General features: G+C 42.9%; 1 protein-coding gene across 5 annotated transcripts in view; it reads left to right on the top strand.

Annotated features, from left to right (window-relative positions):
• TMEM108 (transmembrane protein 108) overlaps positions 1-25,073 on the top strand; it is a 353,527-nt gene that overhangs the window by 203,509 nt on the left and 124,945 nt on the right. The gene's annotated exons all lie outside the window — the stretch shown is intronic.

Raw genomic sequence — 25,073 nt, 5'->3', positions numbered from 1 at the left:
GCTGGCAGGCCAGGATGGTTTGTTTACCTGCAGCATCTGCCAGTTCAGCTGATTGCAACTCCCACTGGCCACAGTTCACCGTTCCTGGCCAATGAGGGCTGCGGGAAGTGGCAGCCAGCATATCCCTCAGCCCACGCTGCTTCCTGCAGCGCCCATTGGCCTGGAACGGTAAACCACGGCCAGTGGGAGCTGCAATCGGCCAAACCGGCGAAACTGTCCTGGCCCCCCAGTGGATTTCTCTGACGGGCCGCATGCCAAAGGTTGCCAATCCCTAGGCTAGACCTCTTTGGGTGCAAAGCCTATTCCTCCACCACCTTGCAATTCCACATAGCAAATTACTCTGTATTGCTTGCAAAATACACATACAACATACACACACTACCTGTTTTCTACAGATGGCAGTGAAACCACCTTGAACCCTCCCTTTAATACCTCACCTCCTGACACAGGACTCAGGATGCATCAATCAGCCCAACCTGTCTCTTCTCCATCTCAAGGCCTGGCTTCTCCATGGCTGATGGGTATTGACAAAGACTATTCCAACAAAGTTAAAGCCATACTCTTGAACAGCTGCCGACTAAGCACACGGAAAACACATACAGAGAAGTGGACATGATTTCGCACCTGGTGTGAGGCTAACCATATTTCTCCACGGTCGGCCCACAGCCCATGGTCCTAGAATATATACTGGGTCTTAAAAAATTGGGGCTATCCAACAGCTCCATCAGAGAACACCTCGCTGCAATCACCTTGTTCCATGATAACATGGATGGAGCCATTATCTTTGCTCATCCAACCACTAAGCGTTTTCTAAAAGGCATGATGAATACCTACCTAATACTAATGGATCATACCCCAATGTGGGATCTTAACCTCGTCCTCTGTAGCCTCACGGGGAAACCATTTGAAGCCTTAGTGACTTGTTCGTTTCTAAATCTACCGATTGAAAGTGGCCTTTCTCATCGCCATCACATCGCCGAGAAGGGAAGGAAAGCTAGGTGCCTTAATAGCACACCCACCTTATACCACATTCTGTAAAGACAAAGTGATCTTATGGCTGCACCCCAAATTCATACCCAAGGTAGCCTCTCCCTTTCATCTAAATTAACCAATAGACTTACCTGTGTTTTTCCCGAAACCACATGCCAACAAAGGGAGGCTTCTTTTCACGTGCTCAACAGCCGCAGAGCAATAGCTTTTTACCTAGAAAGAACAAAAACATTTAGAAAATTGTCTCATCTCTTTCTTTCCATAACAGAACAATTGAAGGGTCAGACCATCTCTAAACAGAGACTATCTAAATGGATCTCGGGCTGTATCCATTTGTGTTATCAGCAGAACAACCACCCTGCTCCACGAGGAGTTTGCACACACTCCACTAGAGCATTATCAACATCAATAGCATTTCTCAATGACATACCCATCACAGACATTAGCAAAGCACTACGCACTTGAGCAACAATCAGCTGCAGATGCAGTTTGGACACTCAGTGCTAGCTACTGTCAATAAACCAAGTCTGAAGCACCCCCTCCCTCCTTTGAGGGGTACTGCTCCATAGTCACCTAAAGTGGGGCACCCACAGGGACACTCCTTGAAGAAGAAAAGGTTACTCACTCTGTGCAGTAACTGAGGTTCTTTGAGATGGTTGTCCCTGTGGGTGCTTCACTATTCCCCCCCTCCTCCCCTCTACTTTGGAGTTTGACTCGGATCCTCTCGGGTAGAGAAGGAACTGGGGGTCGGTTGGCTGCGCATGCTACGTAGCCGCTCGGAGTGGCGCGAGATGGCTGCCACACTTGAGCAGGGCGCCGAGGCACCTAACATGGAGCATCCACCGGGACAGCCATCTCGAAGAACCTCAGTTACTGCACAGGGTGAGTAACCTTCTCTTTTAGATGGTTATGCAAGAAATCTTGGCTTTCTGAAGAGGTCTTTGATGTGTTAGTGAAAAAGGCAGAATCACGCAAGCAGGGAGATGTCCAGGAACTTAAACAGTTGAAAGACATTTTCCAGACCTTGGCAAAATCTGAACTGTATCTCAATTCTCTGGCTAACAAAGCAGAGAATGGCCTAAAGAATAACAATCTGCCTTTCAGCCTACAAAGCCTGCGTAACAGCTCTAAAACAGCCTTTTAACATCCCCATCATGAAACCAGACAGCTCCCTGCTCATCAGTGGATGAGATCCTGGAAAGGAGTTCAGGGACAAGCTGCTTGAACTTGTATGTTACCGCATGGTATGAAGCTTAGTCCTTGGCATTCCTACTGCTATTCAACATGTGCTGAGCTTAAGAAAACCCAAGTGATTATTGTAAATGGAGTCAGTCCCCCTCCCCACACAGACACTCACATTCACTAGCAGTAGGATTGCTTTTGGTTGACACCATTCCATATTCACTTTAACATTCCAGCGAAAGAGCAGTGCTCCTGTGAAAGTGTTTTACTATGGTGTGTCAAATACACTTTTCTTTAAAATATACACGGTTGTTGCTCTACCTGGTGGGAACAGATGCATCTACTTCTCCTTCCCCTGAGATGCATAGCAGGGCTTTGGGACTTGAAATAGGCAATTATAAATCAAATAACAGATGGCTTCGCAGATTAGCCGGGATGACTAAAATCACAGTCACATTGAACAAAAGATGGTGATTAGCTAGTTGAATAACAATAGCCGGAGTCCAACACAGATGTACTGGAAACAAGGAAAGGATCAGACACTAACATTTCTGTTTTTCTTAGTTCGTTATATACATTCATTGTCACAATACCATCTTAATGTTAAAACCACGATTACGCAGGTTTCAATTTGAATTTTTCTAACCGATCGTTTATTTACAATACCATATTAATATTTTCCCCACAATTACATGCTAATAAAAAAGCTTAATGCAGTTTGTGTACAATTAATGCATTTGTTGCAAAAGCATTTTATAAATCACGAAGTATATTTTAGTTAATTTCTTTAAATAGTCTTACAGTTAAAGATTAGCTATTTTACATGCAGTCATGTTTCTCTGTATATACAGTATATAGACTAAGGACTTTTGCAGAGGTAACTCTTGTAAGTCATAAGTCAATACACACACACTTTGCTTGATCCTGCACAGCTCAGGTATGGAGTTTTGCATGCATAATTGCAAGGCAAAATGTGATGAACAAGTCATGTTCTGGTATTAGACCTCAACCCAGCAAAGTACTGGATTGACTAAACTCAGTGGGACTGCTCACGTACAAAGTGAAGCATGCTTAAGTGCTTTGCTGAATCAGAGGCTTAATAATTGTACTACTGCACAGCCAAAAAGTTTGGTAGCACCCGCTATAGTTAAGGTTGCCTGACATTTTGCCATATGAGATGCTGTCTTTAATTGCTTATAACATTGCCAAATTTTAACCGTTTGGGTTGAAATTTTCCATGCTGAGTGTCTGTATCAGGATGATTTTGGTAAGTGGGGGGCAGGATATCAGCAAAAATGGTTCAGCCATTTCTGAGAATGAAATTAGGGGAAAATACACTGTTTAGGCCATTTTAATAAATTCTTGCAACCATTCTATTAATAAGCTCTAGCACTTCCATGCTGTGGAGCAGAGAAATGAAATGTATTGGTAGGGGGGTCGCCCTGGTATCTGGGATGTGCCTTGTGCCATCCTGGTGAAAATCTGCACAAATCTGGGCAAGTTATGAGCCCCTGTAAAATCTCAAAAAAAACAGGAGTACTTGTGGCACCTTAAAGACTAACAAATTTATTTTAGCATGAGCTTTCGTGAGCTAAAGCTCACTTCTTCGGATGCATAGAATGGAACACACAGACAGGAGATATTTATACATACAGAGAACATGAAAAGGGTCTGTGTGTTCCATTCTATGCATCCGAAGAAGTGAGCTTTAGCTCACGAAAGCTCATGCTAAAATAAATTTGTTAGTCTTTAAGGTGCCACAAGTACTCCTGTTTTTTTTGCGGATACAGACTAACACGGCTGCTACTCTGAAACCTGTAAAATCTCAGTTCACACATAATCAGTAGAGACTTGTTAGAGTTGCACAGCTAAATTCCCCTAACCTTTTGTCTGTATTGAGTATGCTCCCACTCAGGGATGCAGGGCTGAGCAATCAGTGCTCTCCCTGAAGGCACCCAGGCAGCAAGGAAATGACCTGACTGGAATGTAGAGGAATAAGGAGCCTGACCTTTGGAGTTGGTGAGGATAGAGTCTGGGACAAATGGCTACAGAGGGGTGGAAACTGGGACAAAGATTTTGGGGGCAGGCTTAGGACAGAGGTGGGCAAACTACGGCCCGCAGGCCACATCCGACCCACCGGACCCTCCTGCTTGGCCCCTGAGTTCCTGGCCTGGGAAGCTAGCCCCCGACCCCTCCCCTGCTGTTCTCCCTCCCCCGCAGCCTCAGCTCACTGCGTCGCCGGTGCAATGCTCTGGGCGGCGGGGCTGCATGCTCTTCCCGGGCAGCGTAGCTGCAGAGCCACGGCCTGACCTGGTGCTTTGTGCTGCACGGTGGCACGGCTGCCTGTCCTGGTGCTCTGGGTGGCGCGGCTTTAGCAGGGGGGAGAGGGGGGCTGGATAGAGGACAGAGGAGTTTGGGGTGGTGGTCAGGGGGCAGGGGTGTGGATAGGGGGCGGGGAGGTCAGAAGGCGGGGAACAGAGGGTTGAATGGGGGCAGGAGCCCCAGGGGCAGTCAGGAAGGAGAGGGGGTTGGATGTGGCGATGGGGGGCAGTTAGGGGCAGGGATTCCAGGGGTGGTCACAGAGAAGGGGTGGTTGGATGGGGCAGGGTTCCCGGGGGGCAGTCAGGAATGAGAGGAGGTGTTGGATGGGGCAGCAAGGGGCAGAAACGGGCAGGGGGAGTCCGGGGGCAGTCAGGGGACATAAGAACATAAGAATGGCCATACTGGGTCAGACCAAAGGTCCATCCAGCCCAGTATCCTGTCTATTGACAGTGACCAATGCCAGGTGTCCCAGAGGGAGTGAACCTAACAGGTAATGATCAAGTGATCTCTCTCCTGCCATCCATCTCCACCACAGGACAGGGAGGGGTGGATGCATCAGGGGTCCCGGGGGGCCATCAGGGGGCAAGAAGCAGGGGGGGTCGGATAGGGGGCGGGGGCCGGGCCACACCTGGCTGTTTGGGGAGGCACAGCCTTCCCTAACCAGCCCTCCGTACAATTTCGGAAACCGAATGTGGCCCTCAGGCCAAAAAGTTTTCCCACCCCTGAGCTAAAGGTTCTAACCCCACTGATGAACCATGTGGAAGTCAGTATGGTTCCACACAATGGAATTTCTGTTCTTTCCAATTTGTTTTTTTTTAAAAGCCCATGTAATTTCACACACACACAAAAAATCCATGTTAAAAGAACATTAGGATTGCAAGCTAAAGCTCTTAATGGTTAGGATGGACTTCAGTGCACAGGATGAACAGTGTTCAGGGAATGAGAAGTTAGTCAATGCCTCATTTTCACCTCATTGCTCAGTGTGTGGCCTCCATACTCCATGGCTTACTTACTGCACATTAAACCCTGCTTTGAATACAGAATGATTACTTTCCTTGTGGGCTTTTCTTTGGCACTCATCACTGCAGCATCTGAGTGCTTCACAAACATTAATGGATTTATCTTTACAGCGTGCCTGTAGTAAGGTGCAATAATATTAATCCCATTTTACAGATGGGAAAGTGGGGCACGGAAACATTCATGTTAAAAGTGTCAATTAATTTTGGATGCCCAATCTGAGATGCCTGTAGCCTGATTTTTCATAGAACTTGGTAATCTATTGCATTTTGTTTGTTCAGATGAGAGCTGAGCGAGTAGCTGTTTTTTTGGTTCAGTGGTCAAACCGAAAAAAAAATCCTTTGGGATTGAACTGAAACTGAAATGTTTTGGTGTTTCTCACAAAACAAAAAATACTTCATTTTGGGGCAAACAAAACATTTCATTCAACCCCAAATGATTTTTTCCAGTTTTTCATTTTGTTAAGTTTTTGGGTGTTTACAATAGTAACCACATGGGTTTTCTTAAGTTCCAGCACATATTGCATAGCAGTGGGAATGCCAAAAACTAAGCTTTATCTAACACGGTAACATTCAAGTTCAAGCAGCTTATCACTGAAAACCTTTCCAAGGTTGGATGTTGGGGAAAAGAACATCTCACACACTGGAACGTGGCCTTTGTGATAATGAATACAACCCTTGAATCTGTGATCCTGAGCACAGCTGGTAAATCCATTGATGCATCTAGTCAGATATTCTGCTGCAGTATAGAAATCCCACACTGGAGAGGAAGGGATTAAGAAGCTGCTGTGGGGCCTCGTGGCCCCACTGCACCTGCAAAGCAAGAATAGGAGCTTAGATGGTGGGGAGCAGAGTAGCTCAGTTACAGGCAGTCAGTGAATCCATGCTCTCAGCTCCTGGTGAGGAATGTTGCAGGAATGCCAGCTGCCTGGGGAGAGTGACCTGACCAAGCCTACAAAGAAGGGGCCTGTGGTTATTTGAAGGTCGGAGACTTTGTCTTTAGCTCTTTACTTTATTCTGTAGGAAGGGAGGGGATTGGTAGGAAGTGATCCAGGGAGGCATCTGCACAGGGCCCTGGATTGGAGCTCAGTGGAAGAAATGGGCCCAAGCTCCTGTACCAACCCCTGAAGAGGGGCAACTATAGAAATGTGTCCCTCAGCAGTGAACCTAGTTGGGGGAAGATACAAGAGATCGTTGCTCAAAGAGGCAGCTCTGAATCCCTTGCTTAATCCTGAAGACTTCCCTGTTACTGGAACCTTTTTGTATACACCCCAAAAGTGGGGTAGGGGAGTTGAAAAGGTACTGGCCAGAGTCACTGACAGGAGAAAGCACTGCAAAGCAGAGTAGTAGTAATAAAGGGAAATGTGAGGGATGAAGTTAAGCTGTCTCACCCCTGTCTGTCCACGAGGCAGTACTGGAGGTGTGTTCCCCTTCACAGTGTTTTTAAATCTATTTTTAACCTTTTATAACAAATCCAGCTACCTTTCTAAATGAAATGGTATTTCAAAATGAAAAGCCAGAACGTACTTGTTTTGAAAATGTCTAAACCTTTTGTTTAGGGTTTTGGTTTTTTATTATTTGGCTGGAACTAATCACCAAAATTGACCCTACTTCAAGAATATTTCATTTGACCAAAAATGCCTTTTTTTTTTTTGGCAAATAAACGATTTGCCAAAAGAAATGCTCTAGTTCAGAACTCAGATCTTGTTGACTTAATTTGCAGCTGTGAGTGCTGAGTTCCTCTGCAAATCAGGCCCCAGGTTTCTCAAGCTGTGCACCTGGAAGATGAGGTCACACAATTAGTGACCAGGTGTGAAAAGTTTGGTTTGAGTGACTTGCCCATCATCACATAGGAACTCTGAGGTAGGGATAGAATCCGGTTTTCCAAAGCAGCATTCAGTTGTCCTTAAGCATGAGACCCTCCTTTCTCTTCTTCTAATCCCTTGCTTCATTCACTACACATCTTCCAATTTCTATAGCAGAAGAGGCAGGGATACTACAGACAACAATCTCCTTCACTATATAACCCTGATTCATTCCCTAAGCACAAGCCATCCTGTGCATGGAATAAGTAAGGGGTTCTTTGGAAAAATAGTCTGTATATTTATATTATTACAGTAATGCCTAGAGAATCTCACCTCAGATGAGACCCTTTGTGCAACAGACTGTACATACATAGTAAAATAAAATGTTGCCCCAGGAGTTTACAATCTACAGACAAGACAAGGGATTAGGTGGTGGGGAGAAAATCTCTATTTTGCTGAAGGGAAGACAGAGGCACAGAGAGGTTAAAGGGGAAAATTTTAAAGGCATAAATGGGGGCTGGGAGCCTAACATCCCTTTGTGCCTTTTTAAATCTCTCCCTAAGCTGCCTGAGGCCTCATAAGAAGTCTGTGGTAGCCAGATAAATTAACCACAAGATTATCCTTCCTCCTCCTTGATGTGTTCACTCTTGCATCCCCTCATCTTTCTTCAATAGTTCCTCACTGATTTTGTTTAAATAGAGTTATTCTGGCTTAACACTAGTGTAGCTGAGAGCACAATTTGGACCATCTTAATGGCAAGGTAGAAAAAATATCTGACACATGAAACTGCAATTATTACATTTTAGGTTAGGTGAGTCGTCCAAGCAGCTGTTTATTGACCTAATTTCCACATTAAGGATCCCTGTGGTTGCATATTTATTCTTTCCTGTCTGGGCTATTGCTCTTCTGGTCTGTTGTACAACTGACTAGATATGTTGGAAACATGATAGCAAGGGCTGTCATCTCATCTCAGACATGCCAGGAAAAATCTGTGGTAACGCCACTGACCAAATTTGCACTAATGTAGCTGTGATCAGAATCTGGCTTTCCAATAGCTCTGTTAGGGGAAAGAAATGGCCTTCTTAAAATACTTGGTCTCTGATTATTCTCCTTTAAAAATACAATGGAGGCAAAGCTTGCAGCCCTTATTAAAGCAAAACTCCCATTGAAGTCAGTGAGTTTTGCCTGAGTAAGAACAGCAGGATCTAGCCCAGTTAATGAGGGCTCTCACTAACTCATTCAAATCAAGGGTATGCCTGAACATAATCCTACTTGTCAGCATGGCGTGTTTCCAAATGCTGCTGTTTGAAAGTTCCTGTTTCCTTTTCCATGGATTTCATTCTGGCTTACCTGCAGTTTTACATATATTAGTGCTCCAGCCTACCGAAGAGGGGGAAAGGAGCCCTTTGGCCAATAGCAACCTTGTTAACTGAATAAAGCAAAGGGGAGAAAATAAGACACCTAATGATCGGTGTGCTAAATCCACCCTAACGCTATCAAACCTGTCATTTAGAGCTAAATCTGTCTGCAGAGCTATCAGTGCTGGGTTAATACTGGCTGGCAATGCCCCCGTCTCTCCTTTTCCCCTTCTCCCCCCCCCCCTCCCAAGTGACTGTAGCTAATTCATCATGTTGACACAGAGAGGGCTATTATTATTCAAAGTTGCATAAAAAGTGAATTTATATTGAATAAAACCAATAAGCCAAGCGGCTCTGACATTTAATTTTCTTGGAAACTTCCTGCTGAACCAGGCAAGTCTACATACATTTTCAAAATGAAATACAGTGCTTGGACCACAATCTCAGATGGACCATGAATGAATAATTTGAAAATTATCAGAGCGTGCGCACACACACACACACACACACCCTCCAAGCCCCAGTCTTTATGGGACTATATTTCTGCGTGAGGCTGTGTAGTGTGCTTGTTTTATTCCCTCCCATTGTGTCTTTAATGGTGTATGAAATACTCAGCTATAAAGGGGGTTATATATGACAGGGCCACTGGCTGATGGTCCCCTATTTTTTTAAATAGAGGAATTGCTTCCTTTGACATCAAACCCTGGAGATGAAAGTTGAAGATAAATAAGTGTTATCCTTTGAACTAGAGACAGTCATAATAAACTCTAATATGAAATGTCAAGTATAAACCAGTGTACCGTTGTACTCTCCAGTGTATGTTGATGTCAGCCCTCCACGGCAGAGTAGTCAAAGTGAGCTCTGAAATGCATCTCCCTTCTCTTCTTAGCATATGGAATGCCTGATTGTCTGAAAGGCAGTAAATGGTTCTGTTAAAAGGAGGTTTAACCAGAGGGGCACAAGTCACGACAAACTTATTTTCAGTGGCACATCATCATGCACATGCATTTATGCATTCCTCCATCAGTCCAAACCCCACAAATGATTTCTGTTGTCTGAGTACAAGTTATAATTCCATAGAGGAAGTCACTTCATTTAGGCTCGGGCTTCAAAATGATGGACACTTTTCCAAGGTGAATGGGTGCTACAGAGTGACCAATTAAAAGGCTATGTAGAAAACATTTTCATTTTAATTATCATGCAACAAATGCCACGCCAAGGGCAAAAGGATCCAAGGGGGTCCAGAAGCGATTTGTAGTCACTTTTAAGACTTGCTCCATTCACAGTCATTTACCGCATTTACGGCTTTACTAGACATCATTACAAATCATGTAATTGTTCTGGGCTTATACTTTAAAATAAACCTAAAGTACTAATGAATGTTAACTATGCAATATTAATATTGCATTAAGAATTCAAAAGTCAGTTGTGTGATCAGACCCTGTTTCTCAAATACAATATATCTATGGTTGAAAGAAATACTACATCCTGAAAACTTTATTCACTTACACACATGCATTATGATTAAAGCTAGTCAACATTTTCCATTAAATATTTTTAGATGGAAAAAGGCCTTTTTCTCCCCCCCCCCATGAAAAAATTTAAAACCACTTTTCATTTCTTAAACTCTCTTTCAATGAAAAACTGAAAACAACAGAAATTTTTTAGGTGTCCTCGCCCCTCTTCCTTTTTCCTCTTCTCCCCCTCCCCCCGACCTCCATTTTGCTACTGGAAAAGATTGCTAGCAAAGACAGGGGTGGGACAAGAGAGGCAGGCAAGGGAAAAACACACAAAATCTGCTTTTGCCCCCAGGTTCTGAACACACACAAAATCTGCTTTTGGAATTTCTTGGTTTTCAAAAATTGAAATTTTGTTTGTTTTGGGGTTGTTTTTTGTTGACAAACCAAAGTCTTTTAATACCAACATTTTTCAAAAATTTCCTTGAAAAATTAGCAATTTTCAGCCACCTCTCTTTTTATGATAGTTATGGTGTGGTTGTACTCTGAAAATTGCATCTTTTTACCAAATAGATCTACTCTTTGTGTATGATCTGAGACACATCTGCCTATGTTAGTGACAGAAAATATTTTTTATTCCTGCTGCTACTGCAGAGCCCACACAGCTGAGCACGTGCTACATCAACAGACTTGTTTACTAAGTTCTGATCAATTACACTTGTTCAAAACCCATTGAGGCTATTGGAGCTTCACGGATGTCACTTATGACATAATTCAGCCTATTGTACTCTTATGTTTAGTGATGTGTGAGCAATAAAGAACCCAAACTGAGTCTCCAATAGCAAGCTGAGTTTGTTGGGTTAGTAGTCAGAAACCACTGTCCTTGTAACTTTACTTCTTGATATGGAAGGAACTGAAACACAATCGTTGCAGCACAGTATGGAGAGTTGTTTGTCTTGCTAAGCACTGTGCATATTTTTCTGCACTATGCAGAGGCTTCTCTACATATATATAAAATATTTAAATAGAGAGGGAAAACAGCATAACCTTCGATACCTCCTACAAGGCCCACAGAAAGAAGCCCTGCTCCTGTAAACATTAAAAGATGTGTGGCTGGGGAAGGCACTTCATGTCTAGTGTGACCCTTCACCAGTATAGCTTGGAAGCCGGGCTACCTACCTCAGCTGCGACCTACATGGGAATGCAAGAGAGGCATTTTATTTTTTTTCCCTGTGTTGCTCAGCAGTTACAGATATTTCTTACTGGTGGGAGCTAGGGCTTCAGGAGATGTAGGGGCAAGGCAACTTTGTGGGCCCGGAGAGTCTTTTAAACTGAGAACAGGATCAATACATATAAAGATTTCAACAACCAGTGGGAGCCTCACATTGCTGAAAAGTGCATGGCTACAGCACACAAAACTTTCTCATCTTGAATCTGATTTGGTATTAAAAGGTTTTCCTGGCTTTTGGGTCCCATAAGACCCTGTAAGAAGGTACTTTAAAATAGCACCAATTACACTGAAATCCATCAGATTCCATCAAATAAAAACCTCTTTTCCTGGGAATACCAGGAGGTTCTTTTCACTAAGGGCTATAGTTATGCTGAATTTAAAACTTTCTAGCACCAGCTATTTTGGCACTAGCCTGATTTAAACAAAAATTAATAAAAATAAAAGTTGAAAGATGTTGTTTTTCCTCCCAAACTCTTTGTAGTTGCAATGTAGTGGTTTTGCTCTATTATTATTTTTAAAAAAAACCCTCTCAGGCAGGACCAGGTCTATAAAATTTTAGCGTAAAAGACGAAAGTTTCAAAAAAGCAATCAGTGGCTGAAAACAAGAGATTGTAGCAGGAATGTTTATGTAGCCTTACCTAGAGCTATCATTAGTGTTTTCAGCTATAGTATTGTAATGAAATTACTAGAGTGCATGTGCACCAGAGTTCTGTACTGGATGGAATTAGAATTGCTCAACTGTGTTTCATATGCCCTATAACACATAGCTACTGGGGATTCTCATTGAATTCAAGTGGTGGGAGCATATAATTATTTTAGCAGGGAAATGAGTTCTCTCCACTGTTATGCTGAGGTTAGGAGTAATAACCCTGGTGAGTAGAATAATGAGAACCATAAATTCCTTTGTGGCCATTGATTTGTTACAATTTCAGGTATCTAATAGCATTATGTGGTTTGTGCTGCAATTAAATGTTAGTTCGTGGCAGAAAATAAATGATACCCTGTGGGACAATCTGTTTCATCTTTGATGCATAATGACTTGATAACGGTAAACTGATGATTAATTCATTTGAAATTAAGAGGTAACAGTGGAAAATCAGAACTGCAGCCACTGGGAGCTGCAGGCAACTGTGCCTGCGGACAGCCAATGTAAACACTGTCGTGCGGCCCGCCAGCACATTACCCTGACAGGCCGTGTGCAGCCCGTGGACCGCAGGTTGCTCACCCACTAGTGTAACTGCAGCAAAACAAATGAATAAGGGGAAATACCTTTTGAGTTTAAGTAATGACCTAGAAGAAGAATGAAGTAAAGGAAATATTATCGCTTAAATGCAACTGGATCCAGATCAATCTTTGGTGACTGGCTTTTAAATTCCCAAATGAATCTCCCTTTCAACCCTCCACTGTATTAGGGAACAAGCTTTAATTTATCCATGTGCTGCCAGTCAATGCGATATGAGCAAATCTTCTTATAGGCATTAACTTTCGCTGTGAACTCCACCAGGGGCAATGGTGAAAGGGAGAGGCACCTTCAGATATTTCAGTGAGGAGTTACCCTCTGATTTCCCCCATAGGGGTGCATGTGCACACACGTGGGAGTGGGGATGAGGGGAAACAACCCAAACTCAACAGCAACTGATGTTCCAATTCATCTCCTACTGGAGTTCCTGGTTCAAGGATTTGCTAATGGCAAATAATGAGCTAACTAAATAAAATCCCCTGCGCTGGTGATTCAAGTGTGGTAAAAGGAGACTCTACAGCTAACGCTTGGTGATTATTCTCACCTTTCTCTTCAAGACTTCTCACAGTAGTTCAGCTGATTAAAAGGGAGCTCATCTGGGCCACTGGCCTATGTCCTGATGGCTTTCCTGATAAGGTCATGGGGCTTAGGTGTGCCAGAGGGCATGCACGCATTCAAAGTGGAAGGTCAGGGAAATCCAAACATTAGAGGACCTTTTACATTTGGGTTTTTTTCTTCTTTTTGTCTCCCTCAATCCCTCTTTTGACACTTGCCCTTCTTCATCTAATGATTCCCCCCCCCCCCCGATAAAACTACCAAAGGGGCCATGTGACCATCTTGTAAGTGGGATTCTGAGTGTCTGCATCAGGGAGCTAAAGGCAGCACCAGTGTCACATAGGATTTTGAGACTAAATTAGAACTCTGGCTGCCTTCATCCCATGGAGCTCCCTGAGGAGAGGGAGCCCTCTACATACAGATCTCTGCCTCACATTCAGCTGCCTCTGCGGCATCATTTCCACCACCCTTCCTGAGACCCTGTCAAGGACTCTCCACAAGGCTGGGTGGAGGAAGTGGGAAGGTCTGAATGGTTTGGTGCCCATACACCCTCACCAGCCCCATGGAGATTACCTGGACATATCTCACATCCTAGGATTGCATCACCTTTTCTGTCATCATCTCTCAAGAGGGGAGGATGGGGGGTGAGTGTCCCTGGGGCTACCCTTTATGGGAGCAGCACCATTAGGGAGTATCAGGATTCCAAAAGCCAGTGATGAGGCTTGGGGAATCTGGCACAGGGAAGCGGAGCTGCAGATCCATTCTCTGGGAGAGGGAACTGTACCCCAACCCCTCCCCTAATGAATGATGTGGTTTAGGGAAACTTTGCAAGAGGCACCTCACAGAATATCCTCCCTCCAGGCCTTGTATTGCAAATGTTTCTTCAGAAGCAAGCAATTTGGGCCAGACTCCTTAATAATCACTTTTTAAAAGATGAGCTTTTTTAGGAGCCTACTGATCGGTTCTCTTTTTAATAACGGTAATGCTAATAACTGCTTACAGTTCTATAACAACACTCTTCGTAAGGGATCCCAAAACACTAGATCTTTGGAGCAAACTGATGATACACAGAGCTTGCTCCATCCACCGGTGAAATACAGCCATTACTGAGGGGAAACATGTCAGCTGTTTGACAGCTTAGAACAAAAGGTGAAGCAGAATATTGTATCCACTTGAAATGGTGTAAGGAAATTATTGCAAAGATTTTAACAAATGGGTGCCTAATGTTAGGCTTCTAAGGCCACATTTAGGATCCTAAATAAACTGTCTGATATTTTTTTTCAATTGACTTTGGTGGGAGTTGCTGGGTGCTCGGCATTTTAAAAAACAGCCCCATTTATTTTGATACCTAAATATTGGTTTAGCAGCCTAATCTGGGCACATGATTTTTTTTTTGAAAGTTTGTACTATCCAGGCCGAGCCTTACTCGAGATGGAATATGGCCAGGACACCAACCTGAGCACTGCTTATCTTCGGGGAAACCCACCGGACATATGTCAGCAGTCAAGGCCGTGCTTTTCCACTTTGTGTTTCTTCCCATCTTGTCTGCCCACCCCAGACATCTCCTTTACAAAAGTGTTTTGTGGCTTGGATGCTCTTCATGTCAGTTAAGAATATTTTGAATTACAAAGGGAATGATTGAAAAAAGAGAGAGAAATGTTACATCAGTTGAGTGATGTTGTATTCCTTTCAAGAAAACATGATGAAAGGTGTCTGAGCAGGTTTTTAAATCTACAGTCAGAGTTTTCTCATGCATTGTATATATTAAATCCTAGTCCTCGTGACTAAGATCTGCTAGCTAAAGGAAAACCTTGTGTCTGAGCCCAGGTCAGTGCCACTTGCTAAGGCCAGCTCTGCTGCTATCATGTTGACAATATGGAGATGGCTGGAGCTGAGAGCTTTTCCACAGGAAGAACAACCAGTGTTATCTGAACTTGAATTATGGATTCCTGGGTACCATTGTAATGCAGAAATATTAATTTCCCAATGATGTTTTATGTACGCTCAGGTCCAATTCAAAACTACCCAACAATAGCCATGCTCTAGTTCAATTACAAGTTGTTGAGTTAGACTGAGGAGTCACTTGGTAACATTCTGTGGCTGTGGCCATGCAGGAGGTCAGACTACATGCATCTAGTTGTCCTTCTAGTTGACCTTTTGTGGCTTAGGCTCATCTCTAGTTTTTACCAAACAAGTTTATTAAAAGCAAAACAAAACAAAAAAGAGAAGAACAGCAGATGATCAGTCTACTATGGATGAAATAAGAACTCCATCCAGCCCAGCCCTTTAGACAAAACCCCTGTTGAGTCAAAAATGATTTAGTTAGCATTTTTGGCTGTGTTTTATCGCTGTGGCAAATCTGCTAACAGCTTGATGGATGCTAGCAAAGGTCTCCGTGCGTGTGCATGGACCTCAAGCTGTGACACCAGCATTGCTGCTACTCTCAAGCTGCCCTGCACATTTGCCCGTTTCCCCATCCCATCTTTGATTCGCTTTCCATGCCTCTAGTGAGGGGAAGGGAGAGAGATCCTCAGTCTATTCAAGACTCAATAGGTGGAGACCATTCTACAAACCCCTCAACTGTCCCTGAACTCTAAAAACATTCCTATTTTCTTTTACTAATCAAAGGTGTATATACAGCACCATAAATGTGCATGATGCAGTACAGAAAATGAAAATACGTCTGATTTTCAAAAGTGCTGAGCTTCTGCAGTTCCCATTGAGCCTGGTTCTGTTCTTGGTTATTCTTGTGTAAATTAAAAGTAATTTCATTGAAGCCAATAAAGTTATTCCAGATTTAAACTGGAAAAATGATTATTAGAACCTAGCCCATTGACTTAATTAGGATTTGTGCTCTTAGTCTCTGACAATCAGGCCAATAGCACCTGCTTATAAACTATATGTCTGTAATATCATTCAAAACATTCTCTTTTAAAAAAGAAAAGCAACCCTTCCTAAGAAGACTTCAGATTTGAAGTGTTCGGACGGGCCAGTAGCTGGTGCCATAGGGCTTGCAGAAGTGCCTGCTTCCCACCACATGGTGGGAGTGCTGTGAGCTCAGGGTAACCTGATATCCGCTACAGGGCAGCTTCCACACTAGTGCTTCTTCTGCGTGCATATGGGTCTGTGCTAGCGGTACTGCTGTCTGCTGGACTCCGATGTTCCCAATGCTTTTTTCCATTAATGTGTATTTTCATATTGCCTTGGCTTCTGAGTTCCCATGCAGATTGGAAGCAAAAGCAGTGAATGATCGAAAGAGGCAATGACCTCTAACTAAGTGGGAACCTTAGGCCTGCATTTCCAGTACTGCCGCATTGAGCCCTACATTTTGAGAGCCGCCACACGGCATGCAACTATACAAATGGTCAACCTGAGTATGATGCCCAATTCATTTTGATATCTGACACTGTCCCCTGAAGACTGAATTCCTTAACTGCCCCGTCTCGATTCCTTATCTGAAAAGTTACACTTGAGTTCCATATCCTGGCTTCCCAGCCTCTGCAGAGGGCATCACTAGAACCACAGAGCTTATCAAAGCAGTGAGATGAGGGGAAAGAGGTCTGGGTGGAGAGTGTGTGTTGGTTGAGCACATTCCTGAGCAATCTATGCCAGCTGGGTTCCTAGGAAGCCCCAAGAAGAGTTAAAGATGCCTGCCCTCCTTAGGGGTAATTCCTTCCTGTTATGCAAGAGGTCTCGCTAGAACAAGGCCCTTCAAATGGCTTCTCCCTGTACCAGGAGGGGTGAATCCATCCCAAAGAGCATATAGAAAAGTATGTATAATGGAGAAAAGTATGTATAATGGAGAGCTCCCCCTCTTTTTTTTTTAGGGAGTAAAAATTCCCCAGAAGTTAGATTGTATATATTATATGAAGATGGTAAATATTGTTTGCTTGAATGCAGCTGTGTTCCAGACAGTGGGAAATAAATCATCACAGGTGATTGAGTGCACATTGAACAAGAACATAGAATTCTTGCTGCAAGGAACCTCACTGCCACAATTTTTAACTAGCACTCCCAAAGGGTCCCAGACCTAAATTTTGCCAAATAAAAGCTGGATTTTGGAAACAGGCCACAAAGTTTAAAAACAAATCACTCAAACATGCAAACACAATAAGTCAACTTTGTAATTCCTGTTTAGCCTCGGAAAAAAACCCAGGTATAGAAGAATTGGTGGTGTAATGTCACTTGGCTAGTATTGAACCTATGCTCCTGCCAGCATGATATTAAGAGGCATTATACTGCTGCAAGAGCCATCCTTTGGAGGATATGTTAAATGCAGTGTATGAGAACAACTGAATCGGGGTGGGTAGTCTGTGAATACAAAAAAAAAAGGAGGTTCTTACTGTGACACCCTGGCAACCCAGTATTCACCACTGTCATATAATTAGGATATGTTTTGTACAAACTATGCCTTGTGAGGTATCATTCTAAAAGTCTTGATCTCCTAGACATTAATATCTCATTGGATTGAATGTGCTATCATCATATGTGAAGTTATGATGTTTGGCTATGTCTGTGTTACTGCCACAAGAGCTTTTCAAGTACAACAGTAAAAAGGCCAAACAATGTTAATGGCTTATTGAGGAAATGCACACAAGCAAAAGGATTACCCCAGGAACTGTGTACACTAGAAACCTCTCAGAGATAGCATTACACAGTGGGGACTGTTTGACCCCAGTCACAGCGAAAGAGCTTTCCAGCAAGTGGGAAGAAGATTTAAAAGGGGGAAAATGACATCCTGTGGGTACCTCACTCTGCCTACAACAACACACCTGGAAACATCTGAGAAAAAAGATTGAACGGGGGGGAAATGATGGTCCCAGGCTAGAAGGATTTCTAGCCTGTGCATGAAAACCTGGGTAACCCAAGCTGCAAAGACAAGGCAGCTTGTGCCTTAAAAATCTGCCAGCCTGTTTATCTCTCAGGATATGAATTAGCAAATGCTCACCCTATCTATCTAGTATGTTAAGCTCGGTTTGTGGTTTTGTTTATTTACTAGGTAATCTGCTTTGATCTGTTTGCTAATCACTTAAAATCTATCTTCTGTTGTTAATAAACTTATTTTATGTTTTAATCCAAACCAGTGTGCGTTTGATTAAGGTCTGGGGAAAATCTCAGCTTGGTTCCCACAAGTGTGCATGGTCCTCTTCACATCGAGGGAGAGGCGGGTTGGGTGTTAGACCCGTATACTGGTCAGATTTGACCTGGGCAGGATGATACTGCTCTGGGGTCCGAGGCTGGTGATTAGAGAGCCTGCATGTGACTGCAGCTGGGTGTGTCCCTACCTGTGTGAATGATGGTGAACGTACTGCTGTGACAAGTTACAATGCCTTCCGAGCTGAAGCTTGCACTGTGTGAGTGGAACCCCAGGCTGGTGGGTCAGAGGTTTCAGCAGTACCCCATTTCCAGGTGGCACCCCAGAGGAAACCTGTCACACTTACATCTTTGCTGATAGGACTCTATTGTGTCTTTAAGCTACAGACCACGGAGATGCAGAGATTTGTTGGTCCATCAGCAGCTCCTGAAGCAGTACACCTCCCTGAGTGGTAGACAGAGTGGCTGCTACTGAACTCTTACAGGGAGCAGTCAGTATTTGCTTTTTCCTGCTGCATGGATAGTTTCACAGCCCAGTGTGCAGATATGGCCATAGTCTTGCATTACACTGACCTTCCCCCACTCTTATGGAGTATTTAGCATTGCATCAGTACTGGAGTCCCCAGGACATTACAACACTGGAAGCACAAGGGTCAGCATTGTGGCTCACCCTTTGTTGGGGCAAAAGAGGGGGTTGGGAGGCTCTATGTGTCTTGTTGGCATAATCTAGCTCAAAGTCATCAATGATATTTTCACCAATAGCTTTTCCTTCCAGAGTGATGCATAGCAGGGAAAGGAACAGCTAGGTGTGAGATGATGTTTGGATACAGTGGCTGGATGCTTAATGGGCTATAACTGTCATGCCTTTTGCCTAGCCGCTCTTTTAATCATCATTTCTTCTATTTCTCATTTATTTCAATCTGCTGATTTCTATCCGACAGACTCACAATGGCAAGAGGGCTGTCCAGTGGTTGCTAGGCTTGTCTCGACATTTGTTTTCTATTCGCCTCCATTTCTTCCTTAATTTAAGACACCGTTGATATTTTTCCCCCCTTTCAAACATAATGAACGACTGGATGTTCAGGGAGCTGTCAGCTCTATTGGAGTCTTTTGTCTTCTATTCATCATTATGTCTTCATTGTCCTCTTTAATTTAGCTGAGGCACTAGGGGGATCACTTACTGTGAAAGACAACATTGCCAGCTGTCCAGAGGGATTTCACACATCTATACATCATCCGGGGTGATGCTGCACGGTATGTGCAGTAGTTCACATTATAAAGGGCAGAGCATGTTGGTCCTTTTCAGACACACAACACTTCAGCTAATACTTTTGAACTTGGGTGTCTAATTTTAGACACCAGAGGCTTTGTCTACAAACACTCGCCAGTTTATCTATTAAAAATGGATCAGGCTATATGGTTTATGCACAAACTTGGACTGGTTTAATTATATTGGTTTAAAATACACTATCAGTTATATAATGGTGCAACTTGTAATATAGACAATACCTGAGTTTCAGGGAAGAGCTCAGTGGGAGCTGCTTGGTGCTCAAACTATTGAAAATCAGGCCACCACTTAGAGGCCTACATATGGATCTAATAACAATTTTAGGCACCCATTTTAAAAAATATTGGCCTAAACCCTAATTTATTTATAATAACCCACATCCTACGAGGTACTCCTAATGCTTCACAAGATAGTAAAACACACTGTTTTCAAACATTTATTAAAAAAATAAGAATTATGAAAAATCAATCAAGTAAGAATAATAAAATCAAAGTAGGTTAATGAATACTATACTACACACACAATTCCAGACAACATACCTGGATTTCTAATAACAGCTTAATTATTTTAAATGAAAGAATTTTAAACATTGAATTTATTTTGTATCATTTTACAAAATATGCTGGCTGTTTACTACTTGTATTTTACTCAGCTTATACAATGAAAATCAGTCAGTTTCAATTTCGCTTCAAAACCATGCAGTTACTCTGGGTTTACATTGGCCTACCTAAGACCAGGAACTGGCCCTGGGCATGCAAATTCCATGGTTTATGTGCACAAATAGTGGTGTGCAAAGCTCCATGCACAAATCAATGCTTAATGCAGCTTCGCCCTCCCAGCTACCACCAAGAATCTAACCTACCATTCCTTGGTGAGCTAATTGGAAAAACCTGCCAAGGGTTTTCTCCAGCTCATTTTGGATGCTGTCAGCATCCTAGGCCTCTGGTAAACAAGCTTCAGGTCAGGAGAGGGAAGAGACTGCGCTGGTGGCACAGATGGATGATCTTCATTTTGCCTGTGGAAAATAGAAATTATTGGACATACATCCATACTTACTGCAGGTCATCTCTGTAGCATATTGTACAGCTGGCCATTGATTGTTGCTGTCTGTAGCTGGGTGCTGGTGCAAAGGCACCTAATTAGCCCCTGCTCAGCCAACCCCAATCAGGGGAAATAGATTGGGGCTGGGGAGAAGGCTGGTGCAGGGCCTTTAGAATTGGCTGCACCTGCGGGCCTGAGGATTCAAGGGCTACAAAGGCTGGCTGGCAGGCAGAAGAATGGGGAATGGCCAGGGGAAGGTCAGCCTCCGTTTAGGCGAGGAGATTATCAGGCCTGCAAGTGCTGTACATAGCATAACACTGGTGGTGGGAGAATGTTGTGTAAATAAAGCCAGGGGTGCTGCAGAACTAGAAGTCTCTCTGAGCTTTATTGGGGCAGCCAGTGGGCCCCAGGAGGAGGGGCGGGCAGAGGGCCTGTCGCACTGTCCCGTCTCAGAGACAAGGCTGGAGTTTGCAGAACTAACTGTTGAGGTGGCTTTAGTCATTTCTCTTTAGTCATTTAGGCTGTTCTTGGAGAATCATGACAACAGCCTGTTTCATGGCCCTCATGTAACTAAAGACTGCATCATAATGCATATGCACAAAGGGGGCAAATTAAGGTTGCACAGGCAACCTTAATTCTGGCCCTTCTAACTTTTGAATATTTGACTTTGCAACTTTAATATTTTCTTAACTTCTCTGTGCGTTTGTCTATCTGCCAGGGCCGGCTCCAGGCACTAGCGCAGCAAGCAGGTGCTAGGGGTGGCCAATGGAAAGGGGCGACACATCCAGGTCTTTGGGGGCAATTTGGCAGCGGGTCCCTCAGTCCCTCTCAGAGGGAAGGACCAGCTGACAAATTGCTGCCAAAGAAGCAGCGGCAGTAAAGCTGCTACCGAAGTGCTGCCGATGGTTTGGTCTTTGGTTTTTTGCCGCTTGGGGCAGCAAAAATGCTGGAGCCGGCCCTGCTATCTACTTTTCATTTTCCAACTTACGCTTTCATATATATATAGATTACTCCACTGTCCTCATGGTTCTGCTTAAATCAGCTTTGAATTGAAGCTATATATACATACTGTATTCAAAGCAGTCTGGCTAGTTGAAATTAACTAGATACTGTTCCTAACAACTTCAGAAGCTATTGATAATATATAGTTTTAGGGTGGTGGTGGTTGGTTTTCTTCCCCCCCCCTGTTAGAAATCTCATAGCTGTTTGAATTTGAAAAGATTAAGATTCTGAACTTCTGTAGAAGGACAGAGCAATTTCAATTACCAAAATGTGTTACATTTTCAAAGCCATTGCATCTGATGTTGATCTCAAATGTAAGGCAATCCACTTGGCTCCGTCACACCATACTGCCCTTAATCACTATTTCTGGTCCCAGTGCGTACAGTCAATGGAGCTACTCAACTGAGTAAGTCCTATTCACTGTAAGTAAAGGTTATAGGATCTGTCAGTCTATATGAAAAATCAACCTAGTTTCGGTTTCCAAATTTGTCAGTACCTCTGTTAGAAAATCAACATGACTTTTGCTTCCAAACTTATGCAAAGATTGCCTTTCTCTGGATGATAATCTCTTTGCAATTTCAGCCTGGCTATTGCTCCATGTTTTGTATGCATTGAAAGACACAGTTCTGGGGTGGGAGAGAGAAGTATTCCCTCCTGAACAAATGCCCCCAAATGATTTTAAAATCTTAGGACCTCCCCTTGCAGAGTGAGTGTGTGTGTGTGTGTGTGTGTGTTTGTTTTTGTTTTTTTAACTCATGTCCAAATTTTGCCCTGACTCACCTCAACAACTTTAATCAATTGGAATGGATTGTAAAGTCAAGGCAGAGTTTGGCCCATAATGCTTTACTCAGTTTACTGTATAGAATTTTATGTAAGCATTACTGAGAAGGTTCACCAGCAACATCAAGATGAGAGATTTCAAACTAAAACCCTGCTTGATGTTTTTCACCTGGTACCAGTCTAATTCCTGCCTCCTAGAGAGGCACAAATTATCCTAATCCATTTAAATAGAGTGGTTTCTTACTTATCTGAATATACAAGAGCATATAATTCATTATACGCACCAAGATGGAATTCACACTCAGTAAACACTTAAACACTATGGACAGCAATAGAATGGGGATAGTAAAGAAATGCAAATAATGCCAGCAGGCAGTCAGACGCACATGATATTATATCCCTTTAGCCAAGCACAATTCAAAATAATTGGCACATTACACTGATTTCAGGGTTGTGATTAAGCAGCTTTTGGGAGGGGGGGTTCTTTTTATTTATACCACTTTGCTTTAGTCTTTAAAATCCTGTTTGACATAAGCTGTAAACAGGGCAATGGAGATATCGTAAGTGGTTTGTGCAATGAAGATCTTCTGCTGTGTATATTTTGGTTAATATATTAATTAAGTTATGCTAAACGTAGAATTGTGTGATGTCTGTTTTGGAAAATATTGTAATGAACTATCTTATGTCTGGTTTGTGCATACAGGCCCAGATCTTATGCCTTTCACTTCAATGAGTGCAGTAACAGAGCCAGGAGGCCCTGATCTTGCGCCCTCTGATATAAATAGGAAAACACCTGCTTGTACTAAAAAAATCTTCCTCTCTCCTTTGTTTGCTACTCTGGACAAAATAAAAATGGGTCACTCCTCAGTGGGTTTTCATGATAGATGTGGGTTTCACCAACATGATCGTGAACCTCATTTGAATTTAATTTAAAAAATTCAGTGATGGTTACTTTAATTTAGGAGAAAACACAAATGATTTGCGCTATACAAACTATGCAAGGTTCCTCATTTTACTACTTTTTTTAAAATGGAAAAAAAATGAAAGACTGCAAGAGTGATCATTGTCACTGTGTACATAAACTGCTGTATCCGATAACATAACAAAGACTCCTCTTCCATTGCACAACAGAGGCAATAAAAGTGGCAATCCTAGGAGACCTCCACATGCAAGTCAAATATGATTCTTCTGTTTTCATAAACTCCTTTGGCATTTATTCAGTGGAGAAGTGCTATTTATTGTCTTGGCTGGTATATCTGATGTCTTCAAGATATCTCTTAAAGAAGCCCTGAAGGATTTATACCGGAGCACGTTAAAATGACTCCTAAATGCCTTCACTAGTCTGGATGATGAAAAAGGTTGAACTGAAAGCTACGAGATATTGAGTGCTGTTTAGCGTTGACTATTTTTTTTATTGAGAAGAATTCAGGAGAAATCCCTCAACGATCTATGTAAAATCTCCTATCAGTGTTAGAATTTTGAATGCTATTCTCTCTTTGAGTACCAGGTAGGACATTATTCACAGTGTTTGCAGTGTTGTTGTAGCCGTGTTGGTCCCAGGTTATTATAGCGAGAAGGTGGGTGAGGTAATATCTTTTACTGGACCAACTTCTGTTGGTGAAAGAGATAAGATCTGAAGAGGAACTCTGTGTAGCTGGAAAGCCTGTCTCTTTCACTAACCAAAGTTGGTCCAATTAAAAATATTGCCTCACCCCCCTCGTCCCTCTATTATTCATAGTGACATTTTGGAACCACATTTGCATTATGCTTCTGATTTATGCATTTATTTTAACCTTGAGCAGAACAATGTGATTGTGATTCATTTTTACATATTTTTAAGAGCAAAATATCTATGCAAGTTATTAAAAACACATCTTGCAACTAAAACACACATTTTTATCAGTTGCTGCATAAACTTCTCAACACAGTACTGTAGTGTTCACTGCAGTGGAGGGGAGGAAAGATGGTGTGTCTAAACATTTTTTTCCACTTTCCCAAGATCTGCTCCACTCAGGAGAAAGGCAGAGCATGGAGCCAGTTTTATGCCTCCCCGGTTCCCCATCTGACCCAACTCCAACCCCAGCCCTAGGGGCTGATCTAAGTTACGATGGCTGACTATGGACCAGCTGAAAATTTTCAGAATAATACTGTGCTCCAACCTACTTCTCCACCATCATTTTGAGGACCTTCCCTTGCCAGGAGACTTCTCAAGAGGATAGCTTTGGGCAGATCCCATCCTCTTTTTCTCCACTGGTTCTGGCCCCTTTGTGTTACCTGAGCAGCACAATTTGGTCCTCTCAGTTTAGCACAACCATCTGTATCCCTCGTTTGAAGTCTTTGAGTCAAAAATACTACAGTGTCGAATGCTATATGGACAGATGAATACCTGAGGTATCTGAAATTCACTTCTGCTATGCCAGTGATGGGCCTTCCCCAAAACCACAATCAGAAATGGGCCTGCTTAGTGAAAGTCTTGTGATATGGCCAAATGATGATTTGGGACTAGACCAAGATCACCAGACTCCTTGCGATTTGATTTGAGTACACACCACGGTTAACATCCACTGGGCCACCCACATACATTTGACATATGTCAAAAATGTATTTGTATCATTTTAAGACTCCTATTAAAGGATTGCATTTGCTCCACTGCTGGTAAAGACCTACTGTCATTTCCATGATAAACTAGCATTTTTGAACAGTTGATAACTT

The sequence above is a fragment of the Mauremys mutica genome, chromosome 2 (genome assembly GCF_020497125.1).
Source record: "Mauremys mutica isolate MM-2020 ecotype Southern chromosome 2, ASM2049712v1, whole genome shotgun sequence".
NCBI classification, from domain to species: Eukaryota; Metazoa; Chordata; order Testudines; family Geoemydidae; genus Mauremys; species Mauremys mutica.
Note: the sequence above shows the minus strand (reverse complement) of the source record. Positions and strands in the feature narration are given on the sequence as shown.